The sequence below is a fragment of the Protopterus annectens genome, chromosome 4.part0 (genome assembly GCF_019279795.1).
Source record: "Protopterus annectens isolate FY-2018-M chromosome 4.part0, PAN1.0, whole genome shotgun sequence".
NCBI classification, from domain to species: domain Eukaryota; kingdom Metazoa; phylum Chordata; order Ceratodontiformes; family Protopteridae; genus Protopterus; species Protopterus annectens.
In genome coordinates, this window is record NC_056733.1 from 467,475,557 (window position 1) to 467,487,793 (window position 12,237).

A 12,237-nucleotide genomic window follows, 5' to 3' on the forward strand; every position below is an offset into this window, starting at 1 on the left:
AAATTAGGCTTCAATCAACAACTTCTGGGTAATAATACTCCTAAATCAGCAAATAGAAAACCATTTACTTTACAATGTCAAATGGCAATTTACTGGACACCTGCTTTGAATTTAATGCCTGCCTAGTGAAAGGTTTATTAGATGCAGGCTAGCATCTCAACAGTGCTGGAGCTACTAAGAATGATTATATTATAGGATGTGAAGTTAGCATCTCCCCCACAACATAACTTTTTGCATATGTGTTGTGCATCATTCCTTGTTTTGCATAAATGTTACCAGGTTTTAGACAGGATTGTCAGAGAATGAGCCATATCATTATCCTTGATAATGGATTAGAAACACTGGGGTCATCTCTGTCTATGGACAGGTTGCTCATCGAATATGGATCAGGACTAGACCAGTAGTATAGTCATTGTCTTCAGGCATTCTGATGTATCCTTCAGTTTTCAGTCCCTATGCCTCTAAGAAAATGCACATGAAATATGTGACATATTGAATACGCAGTCACAGATGGACGCATGCACAAAGACACATACACATGTGCGTACTCTAATACAAGTGAACCATGCCTCAGTAAGCTGTGTCAAGTACATTGCACACATTCCACACACTCAGCCTCACCTTAAATATCAGACAAATAGTCCAAGTAATGCAAAGTGTCATCTGATATATATATATATATATATATATATATATATATATATATATATATATATATGTGTGTGTGTGTGTGTGTGTGTGTGTGTGTGTATATATATATATATATATATATATATATATATATATATATATATATATACAGATTTCCATAAAAAATTCAAACTGCTAAGTTTAAGGCAAAGAATGCGTGCTATATTCAGCATGTAATCAGAAAAGACCAAGAATAACAGAACATTTTTTTTTATTTTCACATTACTGGGGTATGCATGTCATTTGCTATTATGCTGAGCACCATTAGGGTTAAATCATATCTAAGGGCATTTGAACTGTAGTTCCCTAAATAATATTTTGGTTATTTATTCAGCAATCACTATTAATTTAGAAGAACTAACACAATTTGACAAATTTTACTGTAAGATCCTGCTAAAGTTCAGATTAATATACCTCGGCTTTGTGTAGCAGCTCATCCTGCCTTTATTGCACCAATACATTATGGATGGTACAAACAGCAGATGCATATTACGCAGGGGGTTGTACTGTGCAATATCACCACACAAGTAATGTGTCAGTAATGTGTCAATGTCACAAGAAAAACAACTGGGTTAAGTCACGTATTTAATGAATGACTTTTTCTGCTAATGGACACCTATGCCAGTGTTCATGCTGTCTTTAAAATATGTCCTCTTTTGTTATATAGTAATAGGTACTGTGCCTTTAAGTTAGAGTGTAATTTTAACTGAGATATATGTTATGTGACCTTTCACTGCATAATCAGTTTGAGACAGTAGAATTTAGAATATCAGTGCAACTTTTTTTGTCATGTCTCTTTTCTAAAGACTCATGCTGAATACATCTTCTTGAGCATGCAAGATACTACTATTACATCTTTCTGGTTAACTGTCTTGGACATGCGTGCTTGTTTTGCATGAGGTCTGCAGTGGTCACAGATGAGGACCTGTACAACAGATACACTAACCTTTGTAATCATAGATTTAAGCAAGACTGAAGCCCTGCACAAAAAAAAGCTAATGGCTACTGTTTGGAACTGTATATGAGAATTTGCTACAGTGCAATTAAACTCATGAACTTCAGAGAGCAACATTGAGTACAGCAGACATAGATTCTCATTTAAATTGGAACCTGTGTTCTGAGAGACAGCCTTACAAGATTATCTGCAAATATACAGAGCTGAGTATATTTTTCTTTATTATAGAGTTTAATTGTTGCTTAGATACTGATCTGTAAATATACAGAGCTGAGTATATTTTTTTGGTTTTATAGTTTATATTGTTAGTGGTTGCTCAAATCTCTGCTGAAACTGTCTTCCCCAGCCCTCCACTCCCATTTTCTGCCTTGTTTTCAGCTGATATAGCTGGTTTTTATAGCTTGTGTGCTACCTAACTCAAGGTTCCCTTAATTTGACCTGTTAATAACAGCCTGCGTTTAAATTGGAACCTGTGTTCTGAGAGACAGCCTTACAAGATTATCTGAAAATATACAGAGCTGAGTATATTTTTCTTTATTATAGAGTTTAATTGTTGCTTAGATACTGATCTGTAAATATACAGAGCTGAGTATATTTTTTTGGTTTTATAGTTTATATTGTTAGTGGTTGCTCAAATCTCTGCTGAAACTGTCTTCCCCAGCCCTCCACCCCCATTTTCTGCCTTGTCTTCAGCTGATATAACTGTTTTTATAGCTTGTGTGTTACCTAACTCAAGGTTCCCTTAATTTGACCTGTTAATAACAGCTTGCGTTTAAATTGGAACCTGTGTTCTGACAGACAGACTTACAAGATTATCTGCAAATATACGGAGCTGAGTATATTTTTCTTTATTATAGAGTTTAATTGTTGCTTAGATACTGATCTGCAAATATACAGAGCTGAGTATATTTTTTTGGTTTTGTAGTTTATACTGTTAGTGGTTGCTCAAATCTCTGCTGAAACTGTCTTCCCCAGCCCCCCACCCACATTTTCTGCCTTGTCTTCAGCTGATATAACTGTTTTTTATAGCTTGTGTGTTACCTAACTCAAGATTCCCTTAATTTGACCTGTTAATAACAGCCTGCAATTAAATTGGAACCTGTGTTCTGAGAGACAGACTTACAAGATTATCTGCAAATATACAGAGCTGAGTATATTTTTCTTTATTATAGAGTTTAATTGTTGCTTAGATACTGATCTGCAAATATACAGAGCTGAGTATTTCTTTGGTTTTATAGTTTATACTGTTAGTGGTTGCTCAAATCTCTGCTGAAAATGTCTTCCCCAGCCCCCCACCCCCTTTTTCTGCCTGGTCTTCAGCTGATATAACTGTTTTTTATAGCTTGTGTGTTACCTAACTCAAGGTTCCCTTAATTTGACCTGTTAGTAACAGCCTGCATTTAAATTGGAACCTGTGTTCTGAGAGACAGACTTAAAAGATTATCTGCAAATATACAGAGCTGAGTATATTTTTCTTTATTATAGAGTTTAATTGTTGCTTAGATACTGATCTGCAAATATACAGAGCTGAGTATTTCTTTGGTTTTATAGTTTATACTGTTAGTGGTTGCTCAAATCTCTGCTGAAAATGTCTTCCCCAGCCCCCCACCCCCCTTTTCTGCCTGGTCTTCAGCTGATATAACTGTTTTTTATAGCTTGTGTGTTACCTAACTCAAGGTTCCCTTAATTTGACCTGTTAGTAACAGCCTGCATTTAAATTGGAACCTGTGTTCTGAGAGACAGACTTAAAAGATTATCTGCAAATATACAGAGCTGAGTATATTTTTCTTTATTATAGAGTTTAATTGTTGCTTAGATACTGATCTGCAAATATACAGAGCTGAGTATATTTTTTTGGTTTTATAGTTTATACTGTTAGTGGTTGCTCAAATCTCTGCTGAAACTGTCTGCCCCCCACCCCCATTTTCTGCCTTGTCTTCAGCTGATATAACTGTTTTTTATAGCTTGTGTGTTACCTAACTCAGGGTTCCCTTAATTTGACCTGCTAATAACAGCCTGCGTTTAAATTGGAACATGTGTTCTGAGAGACAGCCTTATAAGATTATCTGCAAATATACGGAGCTGAGTATATTTTTCTTTATTATAGAGTTTAATTGTTGCTTAGATACTGATCTGCAAATATACAGAGCTGAGTATTTTTTTTTTTGGTTTTATAGTTTATACTGTTAGTGGTTGCTCAAATCTCTGTTGAAACTGTCTTCCCCGGCCCCCCACCCCAATTTTCTGCCTTGTCTTCAGCTGATATAACTGTTTTTTATAGCTTGTGTGTTACCTAACTCAAGGTTCCCTTAATGTGACCTATTAATAACAGCCTGCATTTAAATTGGAACCTGTGTTCTGAGAGATAGCCTTACAAGATTATCTGCAAATATACAGAGCTGAGTAAATTTTTCTTTATTATAGAGTTTAATTGTTGCTTAGATACTGATCTGCAAATATACAGAGCTGAGTATATTTTTTTGGTTTTATAGTTTATACTGTTAGTGGTTGCACAAATCTCTGCTGAAACTGTTTTCCCCAGCCCCCCACCCCCATTTTCTGCCTTGTCTTCAGCTGATATAACTGTTTTTTATAGCTTGTGTGTTACCTAACTCAGGGTTCCCTTAATTTGACCTGTTAATAACAGCCTGCGTTTAAATTGGAACATGTGTTCTGAGAGACAGCCTTACAAGATTATCTGCAAATATACAGAGCTGAGTATATTTTTCTTTATTATAGAGTTTAATTGTTGCTTAGATACTGATCTGCAAATATACAGAGCTGAGTATATTTTTTTGGTTTTATAGTTTATACTGTTAGTGGTTGCTCAAATCTCTGCTGAAACTGTCTACCCAGCCCCCACCCCATTTCTGCCTTGTCTTCAGCTGATATAACTGTTTTTATAGCTTGTGTGTTACCTAACTCAAGGTTCCCTTAATTTGACCTGTTAATAGCCTGCATTTAAATTGGAACCTGTGTTCTGAGAGACAGCCTTACAAGATTATCTGCAAATATACAAAGCTGAGTATATTTTTCTTTATTATAGAGTTTAATTGTTGCTTAGATACTGATCTGCAAATATACAGAGCTGAGTATTTTTTTTGGTTTTATAGTTTATACTGTTAGTGGTTGCTCAAATCTCTGTTGAAACTGTCTTCCCCGGCCCCCCACCCCAATTTTCTGCCTTGTCTTCAGCTGATATAACTGGTTTTTATAGCTTGTGTGTTACCTAACTCAAGGTTCCCTTAATGTGACCTGTTAATAACAGCCTGCATTTAAATTGGAACCTGTGCTCTGAGAGATAGCCTTACAAGATTATCTGCAAATATACAGAGCTGAGTAAATTTTTCTTTATTATAGAGTTTAATTGTTGCTTAGATACTGATCTGCAAATATACAGAGCTGAGTATTTTTTTTTTTGGTTTTATAGTTTATACTGTTAGTGGTTGCTCAAATCTCTGCTGAAACTGTCTTCCCCACCCTCCCTCCCTGTTTTTGGTTTGTAGTTAAATTTGGTGGCTTTTGCAGTGCCCGCCTCACTGTAGATTTGATTTAGGACACTCCCCCAGTCTCATCTCTTTACTGCATTCCACCTAATAAACCCTTTCTGCACTTGCTTTTAGCTCTTTTTAATTTAATTGCATTTTTCAAACTGTGTGTGGTCTAATATTGCTGCATACTCGTGTGCTAGCTTGCACTGCATGTGAATTGTTTTTACTACTGATTTTGCTACTTTTCTGTAAAAAAAAAAAAAAAAAAAAGAACTGTAAGCCTGTTTCCTATCTTTCCTGTAACTAGTGTTCCAGATACAGATTTGCTGTATCCAGGACTGTTTGCAAGCTTCTGAGCCCCCCAAGCCTTTCTGTGTTGGAGGGAAGCCTTCTAGCTTATCAGTGGGAGTGGTAAGCATTAGGTAACCTGTCTACCACATAAGGAGTGGTTCTGGCCCAGAATTTGTAGTTATTGGCCATTTGGACAATCTTCCATCTCTCTCTCAACTTTCTGATTTGAAAGCCTGCGTTTGCACTTGTTTCTGTCCTGTAACTCATCTAGTGCAGATACAGATTCTTAGTTTTAGCACTTAAATTTGCTTATTCATACTCAGCACTTGTTCAGAACTTGTAAGCACTAAATAAGCTACTAATTACTATAGCACTCAATCTTCCTCATTACCTAGAGGAAAACAGTTTTTGTACTTACTTTTCTCACTGGCGTTGAGAAAAACAGCTCTTGTACTCACTTTCCTCACTTATCTAGAGGAAAATATTTTTTTATTCAGGCATGTCCAAGGGTCAGCTCCCAGTGTTCTCCCCTGTCTATCTGATGAATCTGGGCATCTTGAGGCAATGTAGAAATTGCCTGATGTACACAGACAACCCTCTCCTCCTACCACCCAACACTACAACCTGTGAGAGATGCACTTATCTAGCCAAACTGGAGGTAAAGCTCTGTCCAACCAAGGCTGAACCTGACAGTAATGAGGAGAAGGTAAACATTTGCAATACACCACACTCATCACATAGTCTCACTACGTCTACACCACCAAAATCCACACATAGAAACTCAAAAACATTTGCGGAGGCTCTCAATAATAATCTGCCTAAGCAACAGAGACCTCCAAAGCAGAAACACAAGCAACCTCCATTCCCCAACACAACCCAAATGACACATAGCCCACAGACTCAGTGTGCCACTCAAACACAGCCAATAAGGCAAAACAACATACCCAACACACTAGTCATAGGTGACTCTATAGTCAGGCACACTGATGTCCCACTCACCAGGCTAAACAAGGAGAAGGTTACTGTCAGCTGCCTGTCGGGTGCCAGGATCCGCCACATAACCCACGCACTCAGGTCACTCCACAACAAGTACAAATATGACTCTGTCATTGTCCATGTTGGTGTGAATGACCGTAGATGTACCTCCCTGGACTACATGAAAAGAGACATGGAAGAGCTCTGCGATCTTGTAGCCCAGTCAGGTATGACCCTAGCCCTGAGTAGCATTCTGCCATCGCCTAGAATGATACCGCAGTACAAGGACAAATGATTGACTTCAACAATTGGCTAAGCTTCTGGTGTCATTCTAAGGGGATCCAGTGTCTGTCTGCTTGGGATGACATGGTCGACAGACCACAATCCTTTGCCACAGATGGCCTGCACCTGTCGCCCCTGGGATTCTGGATACTGGCTAAGGTTCTTGCTGCCCCTATAGTGCCTTTTTTAGGCAGGGTTCAAGTAACAAATTCACCACCATAACAGGAATAGACAAGCAAAAACTGAGAGTAATGTTACTCAATGCTAGAAGTCTAAATTTCAAAATGCACTCACTCGAGGCACTCCTTAAAATGGAGAACATCGATATCTGTGCAGTGACTGAGACCTAGTTCAAGGCTCCAGACAGCACCCCTGCACTACCAGGCTATAACTCATACCACACTTTTCGGCCATGTAACCTGGACCGAAACACCAAAGGTGGGGGTGTGTCCATATTCATTAAGGATATCCACACCTCCAGGCTAGTTGCTCAACATAATGCATCCGAGGTTATCCAAGTGCAACTAACTCTTGGCAAAACTGCAATCCAAATTGTAGCTTGCTACAGATCCCCCACCATGCCCCAGGATTCCCACTCCTCTTTTCTTGATGTACTGGAAAATATTAGGGTTCAACCAAACACCCTAATAATGGGCGACTTCAACTACCCCACCATTAACTGGGAAAACTACTCATGCACCAACACCTTAGTGCAACGCTTTCTGGAATTCATAAACTCCAATGCCCTAGATCAACCTATCCACACCCCCACCAGGGGCAACAATATTCTAGACCTAGTCATTACCAACATGAGTGACTGGTGTTCCACACCTGAAGTCAACTCCTTGTTGGTCCGATCCGACCATAAGCTAATCACCCTTGATATCCACATCCCACCCCCATTAAGGAAACCACAGTAAAAAAATTCTCCAAAGCCAACTTCATGCTTCTTAAGACAGAAGTAGTGAACTTCATGACACCCATGCAGATGGACAATACAGTTACAACTGCTGAATCCTACACAAATGCACACTATAAGCACTTACATGAGTGCATGGATCGTGCTATCCCAAACAGAACCAAGAAGCTATCCTCCAAAAAAAGGAAGCCAATCTGGTGGTCCCATGCCATAAACAAACTGTACAACAGAAGGAAGAAACTGTTGCAAAAGAGAGTAAAATCCCATGAGTGGAGGAGCTCCCTGGTCAGCCTCAGTAAGAAGCTGAGATCCCTTATAAGATCCTCCATAGCTAGCTATGAAAATAAAATTGCCACTAATTCCAAGGACAACCACAAAGCATTCTATAGCTATGTCAAGAATCTCAATGGCAACACCCAGATCTGCTCTGAGTTACAGCACAAAGGCATGAAAATTACAGAACCAACTGATATTGACAACATCCTGGCAGATAGGTTCAGTGCTAACTTTACCCCCCCACCACCTAAAGGGCCCATATCTATACAGGAAGAATGCAGAGTCCCTGTAATCACAACTACGCAGGTGAAAGCTGCACTCTCTAAAGCCAGAAACACAGCATCCATGGGACCGGACAACATCCCAGGCTGCGTTTTACACGAACTTCAGAATGAACTGGCTCCCCACTTAAGCACCATGTTCAATAATAGCCTCACATCAGGCTTTGTGCCCACTGAATGGCGCATAGCAACAGTTATCCCACTCCACAAAGGGGGAGCCACCACTGATCCCGCGAACTATAGACCTATTAGCATGATGAGCCTGTTCTGCAAAGCCATGGAACGTATCATCATGGAACTCATAAACAAAGACATTGGTAACCTCCAAACTCTGGATCCCACCCAGTTCGGGTTTGTGAAAGGCAGATCATGCCTCCTGAACCTGATCGACTTCTTTGAGGCAGTCACCAAAGCCGTAGATGAGGGTAAGGTGGTTCACACAGCCTATCTTGACCTCACCAAGGCTTTCAACACCATCCCCCATTCTGGAATTATAGCTAAACCCAATAAACTAGGCATAAATCCCTACGTCACAAGATGGGTTGCCAACTGGCTCACTGACAGAACCCACACTGTAAAAGTTGCAGACTCCAAATCTGACCTCAAACCAGTGACAAGCAGAGTACCACAGGGTTCCATCCTGGGACCGCTCCTGTTTGGTATCTACTTCTCTGAAGTACAGGCTAACACAGAAGGCCTCTGGCTAACGAAGTTCCCAGATGACTGCAAACTAGGAGCCATAGTCAAGTCCTCAAATGATGTGAACATCCTACAGAAGGGCCTCGCTGAGACAGATGCCTGGTGTCAGAGCCATGGCCTCAAGCTCAATGCCAAAAAGTGCAGTGTCATCCCCTTTGGTAAAATCTCTGTACCCATGAACTACCACATAGGCAGCAATCTACTTAACACCGAATGCGTGATAAGAGACCTTGGGACCCAGGTGGACAGTAGTCTCTCCTTTGATAGTCACATCACCACAGTAGTTAGGAAGTCCTTCTATGTGGCACACCTCATCATAAAAGGGTTCTCATCCAGGAAAAAAGAGGCCATCATTCCCCTCTACTCGACACTCATTAGACCCACTACAGAGTACAACACCCCTTTTGGAATGTACCTCACAAGACATCTGCAGCAGCTGGAAAGGCCACAGAAGTACCTCACAAAGAGGATTACTGGACAAACAAATGCCCTACACTGACCACCTCAAAAAACTCCAGCTTTACTCCGTAGCATATCGCCTACTCAGAGGTGATCTCTGCCTAACATATAAAGCTATGTCAAACCTAGAGCTGTTGGACATGCTACACCTAAAGAAATCCCAATCCCTCCGAGCTACATGCTCTAGGGACCTAAACCTTGTCACCACAATAAACAGGACATGCTGGAGGGATAGATTCCTATTCCAGAGACTTCCCATACTCTGGAACAGGCTACCCATCTATGTCAAGCAAAGTTCTTCATTAGCACTCTTCAAGAAAAATCTTGATGAGTGGATGGGAAATAGGAAATACACCCCAGGGATCACTTCTGTGTCTCTGCTCGACAGTGGCACAGGAAAATAACTATCTTGGGTGGCGTAAGCCAGGGAACCTTGTTGGCTAGGCTTATGTAAGCCCTTGGGCTGATAGCCTAGTACCTACCTATGAACCTATGAGTGTAGCACCTTCAGGTACAGCAGAGGGCAACACTGAGTGTAGCTCTTTAGCACATGTACTTTGTGCTGTGCAACAAAGTCGCCGATTCCATCACACAGCAGCATATAATTTATTCAGAGTAACAAGTGCATCCTTAGCAAAAATAATGTGCTATTCTATTGAGGTGCTGAGGTGAGACCATATTCTCTGTGCACAACTGAGCTGGTAAATGTTGATAACTAAGGTACATATACAGACATAGATTTTCAGCTAAATCAAAAACATTTCCCCAGTCAGACTCAACTCTGTGGTGTAGAGGAAAAAACCCTGACTATGGTGGAAGCAGTCTGAGTTCAAATAATGGCTATAGTGGCTGTAGGAGCTACCCATGGTAGATGGGAGTGAGTGGCTGCTGTTGGCTCACCAATCCTGGGGGAGGGAGGTGGCTTTGGTTCACTACAAAGGTAATGCCGAATGGGAGTACTTGATGTTACTTAGTGGAGTTCAGCCCTGTCAAGCCTGTACGGTTATGCATTCACAGCAGATAGCCAAGTGGAATTCAACATGCAGAGGCATGCTTTCCTTTGGGAGACATTAATGATGGAACTTGAAAGAGCTGCTGAAGGGAAGGGATGCTTGCAAGGGGTGAAGGTAGGCCTCCCCCAGGAATGTCAAACTGCCCCACTCCCTACCACCTGACTCTTGGTAGGGTACAGAGGGCTAATTGAGGTTCGCAGGCAGGAACAAATGAACCATAGGACTGTTGCCTAGCCTGGGAATACCATGCTCCTCCCCAGCACAAATGGGCCTATTGTATGCCAGTAGTGGAACCATTGTGCAAGGTCCTGTAGAGAAGAAAAAAAAAATTGCCACCAGTCAGATTAAAGAGAGGCAATGTATATGACAATAATTTGCTCATATTGAATAAAGAGACACAGTTTGTATATATTAAAGTTTGAATGTGCCTGCTGCATGGTACATTCGAACAAAGTTCTGATTATGACCTATCTGCAAGACTGACTAGCAACCAAGGAAATGAAAGATCCAGCTGGGACGGGAGGGAGGTCATGGCTGATGGGGATGAAGGCAGCCTGAACTGCTGCATGACTGACACCCGGCAGATGGGGGTGGGGGTGGGGGGTTGCAACATGCAGCGAGTAGAAGTTGAGACATGCATCCACTGAGTACTCCAGCCACACTGTAGCTGGGGTTGGATGCACACACAGATACATGCATGAGTCACTATCACTGTTGGTACTCCTGAACATCAGGCTGCAGTGAGGGTACTGGAGGAAGGGCCAAGTGATAAACTGATGACTACCTGGATAATGGCCACATTTAACCATTTCTCAACCTTACTTTAGCACTGTTTAGCTTAGACTGTTTAACTTACTTATCCCTCCCAAATATAGACACTGTACAATTACTCGCTTGCATGTGCACAGATAATTATCCTTATAGTTTGTTCTTTAAAACATGACTTAGAACAGTATATGTTGAATAGTATGTGTATGTTACACTTTTAAGAAACATTTCAAGAGCAGCAAGTGCGTATAAATAGCAAGCATGTGCTACCTTCAGGGCCATTTTGAGAATACAGCCAGAGAGTGAGCATGTATGAGTGTGATAGCTAGTTTGTTTATAAGTTTATATAAGTTAAAGTTATTAAGCCTCAATCCTGATTTGTCTGTACATAATAAAGCTGCTTGAACAGAACTCACAAAGTCTCCTCTGTTTTATCCTGACTGAATGAGTGACAGTATACATAGTTTTATGTGGTTTTTAAAGCAGTATACAGTATAATACAGTACATACAACATTTGTTCTTCTTTCTGCTTTTCCTGGTTAGGGGTCGCCACAGCAGAACTCCGGTCTGCTAATGATTGGCAGTAGATTTTTTACGGGTGCCGAGGTGCCAGCCCGACGCCCAACCTTCAGCGAAGGCACGCCCATTTTACACATGTCTTTTGAATGCCACTCGACCGCGGGGAGGACATGCAGACTCCACACAGAAGGTGCTCCAGCCGAGAATTGAATGGGAGAACCTCTTGCTGTGAGGCAACAACGCTACTGCTGCATCACCATGGCTTAATACAGTACATACAACATTACCTTTAAAATGCTCACAGCTTTAATTGTCTTAGGCATTCACATAATACTTATTTTGTATTTTTGTGTGACACCACACACTGTAGCTCTCCTGTACACTTTACTGGTCTGTTATCAAACTTTATGGATGTGTGGTTTTCCCGCTGTTTTTTCATTGCGAGTTTACACCATCACTGCCATGCCTATATATTTAATTTGGTATGTTTTTGACTGCTCCCAGAATTACTGTATTTCTGTTTCCGTCAAGGTTGTGACTGTAAATTATTCTTATAGTCAGTTTATTGTGTAACAGACAAACATAAATATACAAATAATATGGTAGAAGATGGAGGGT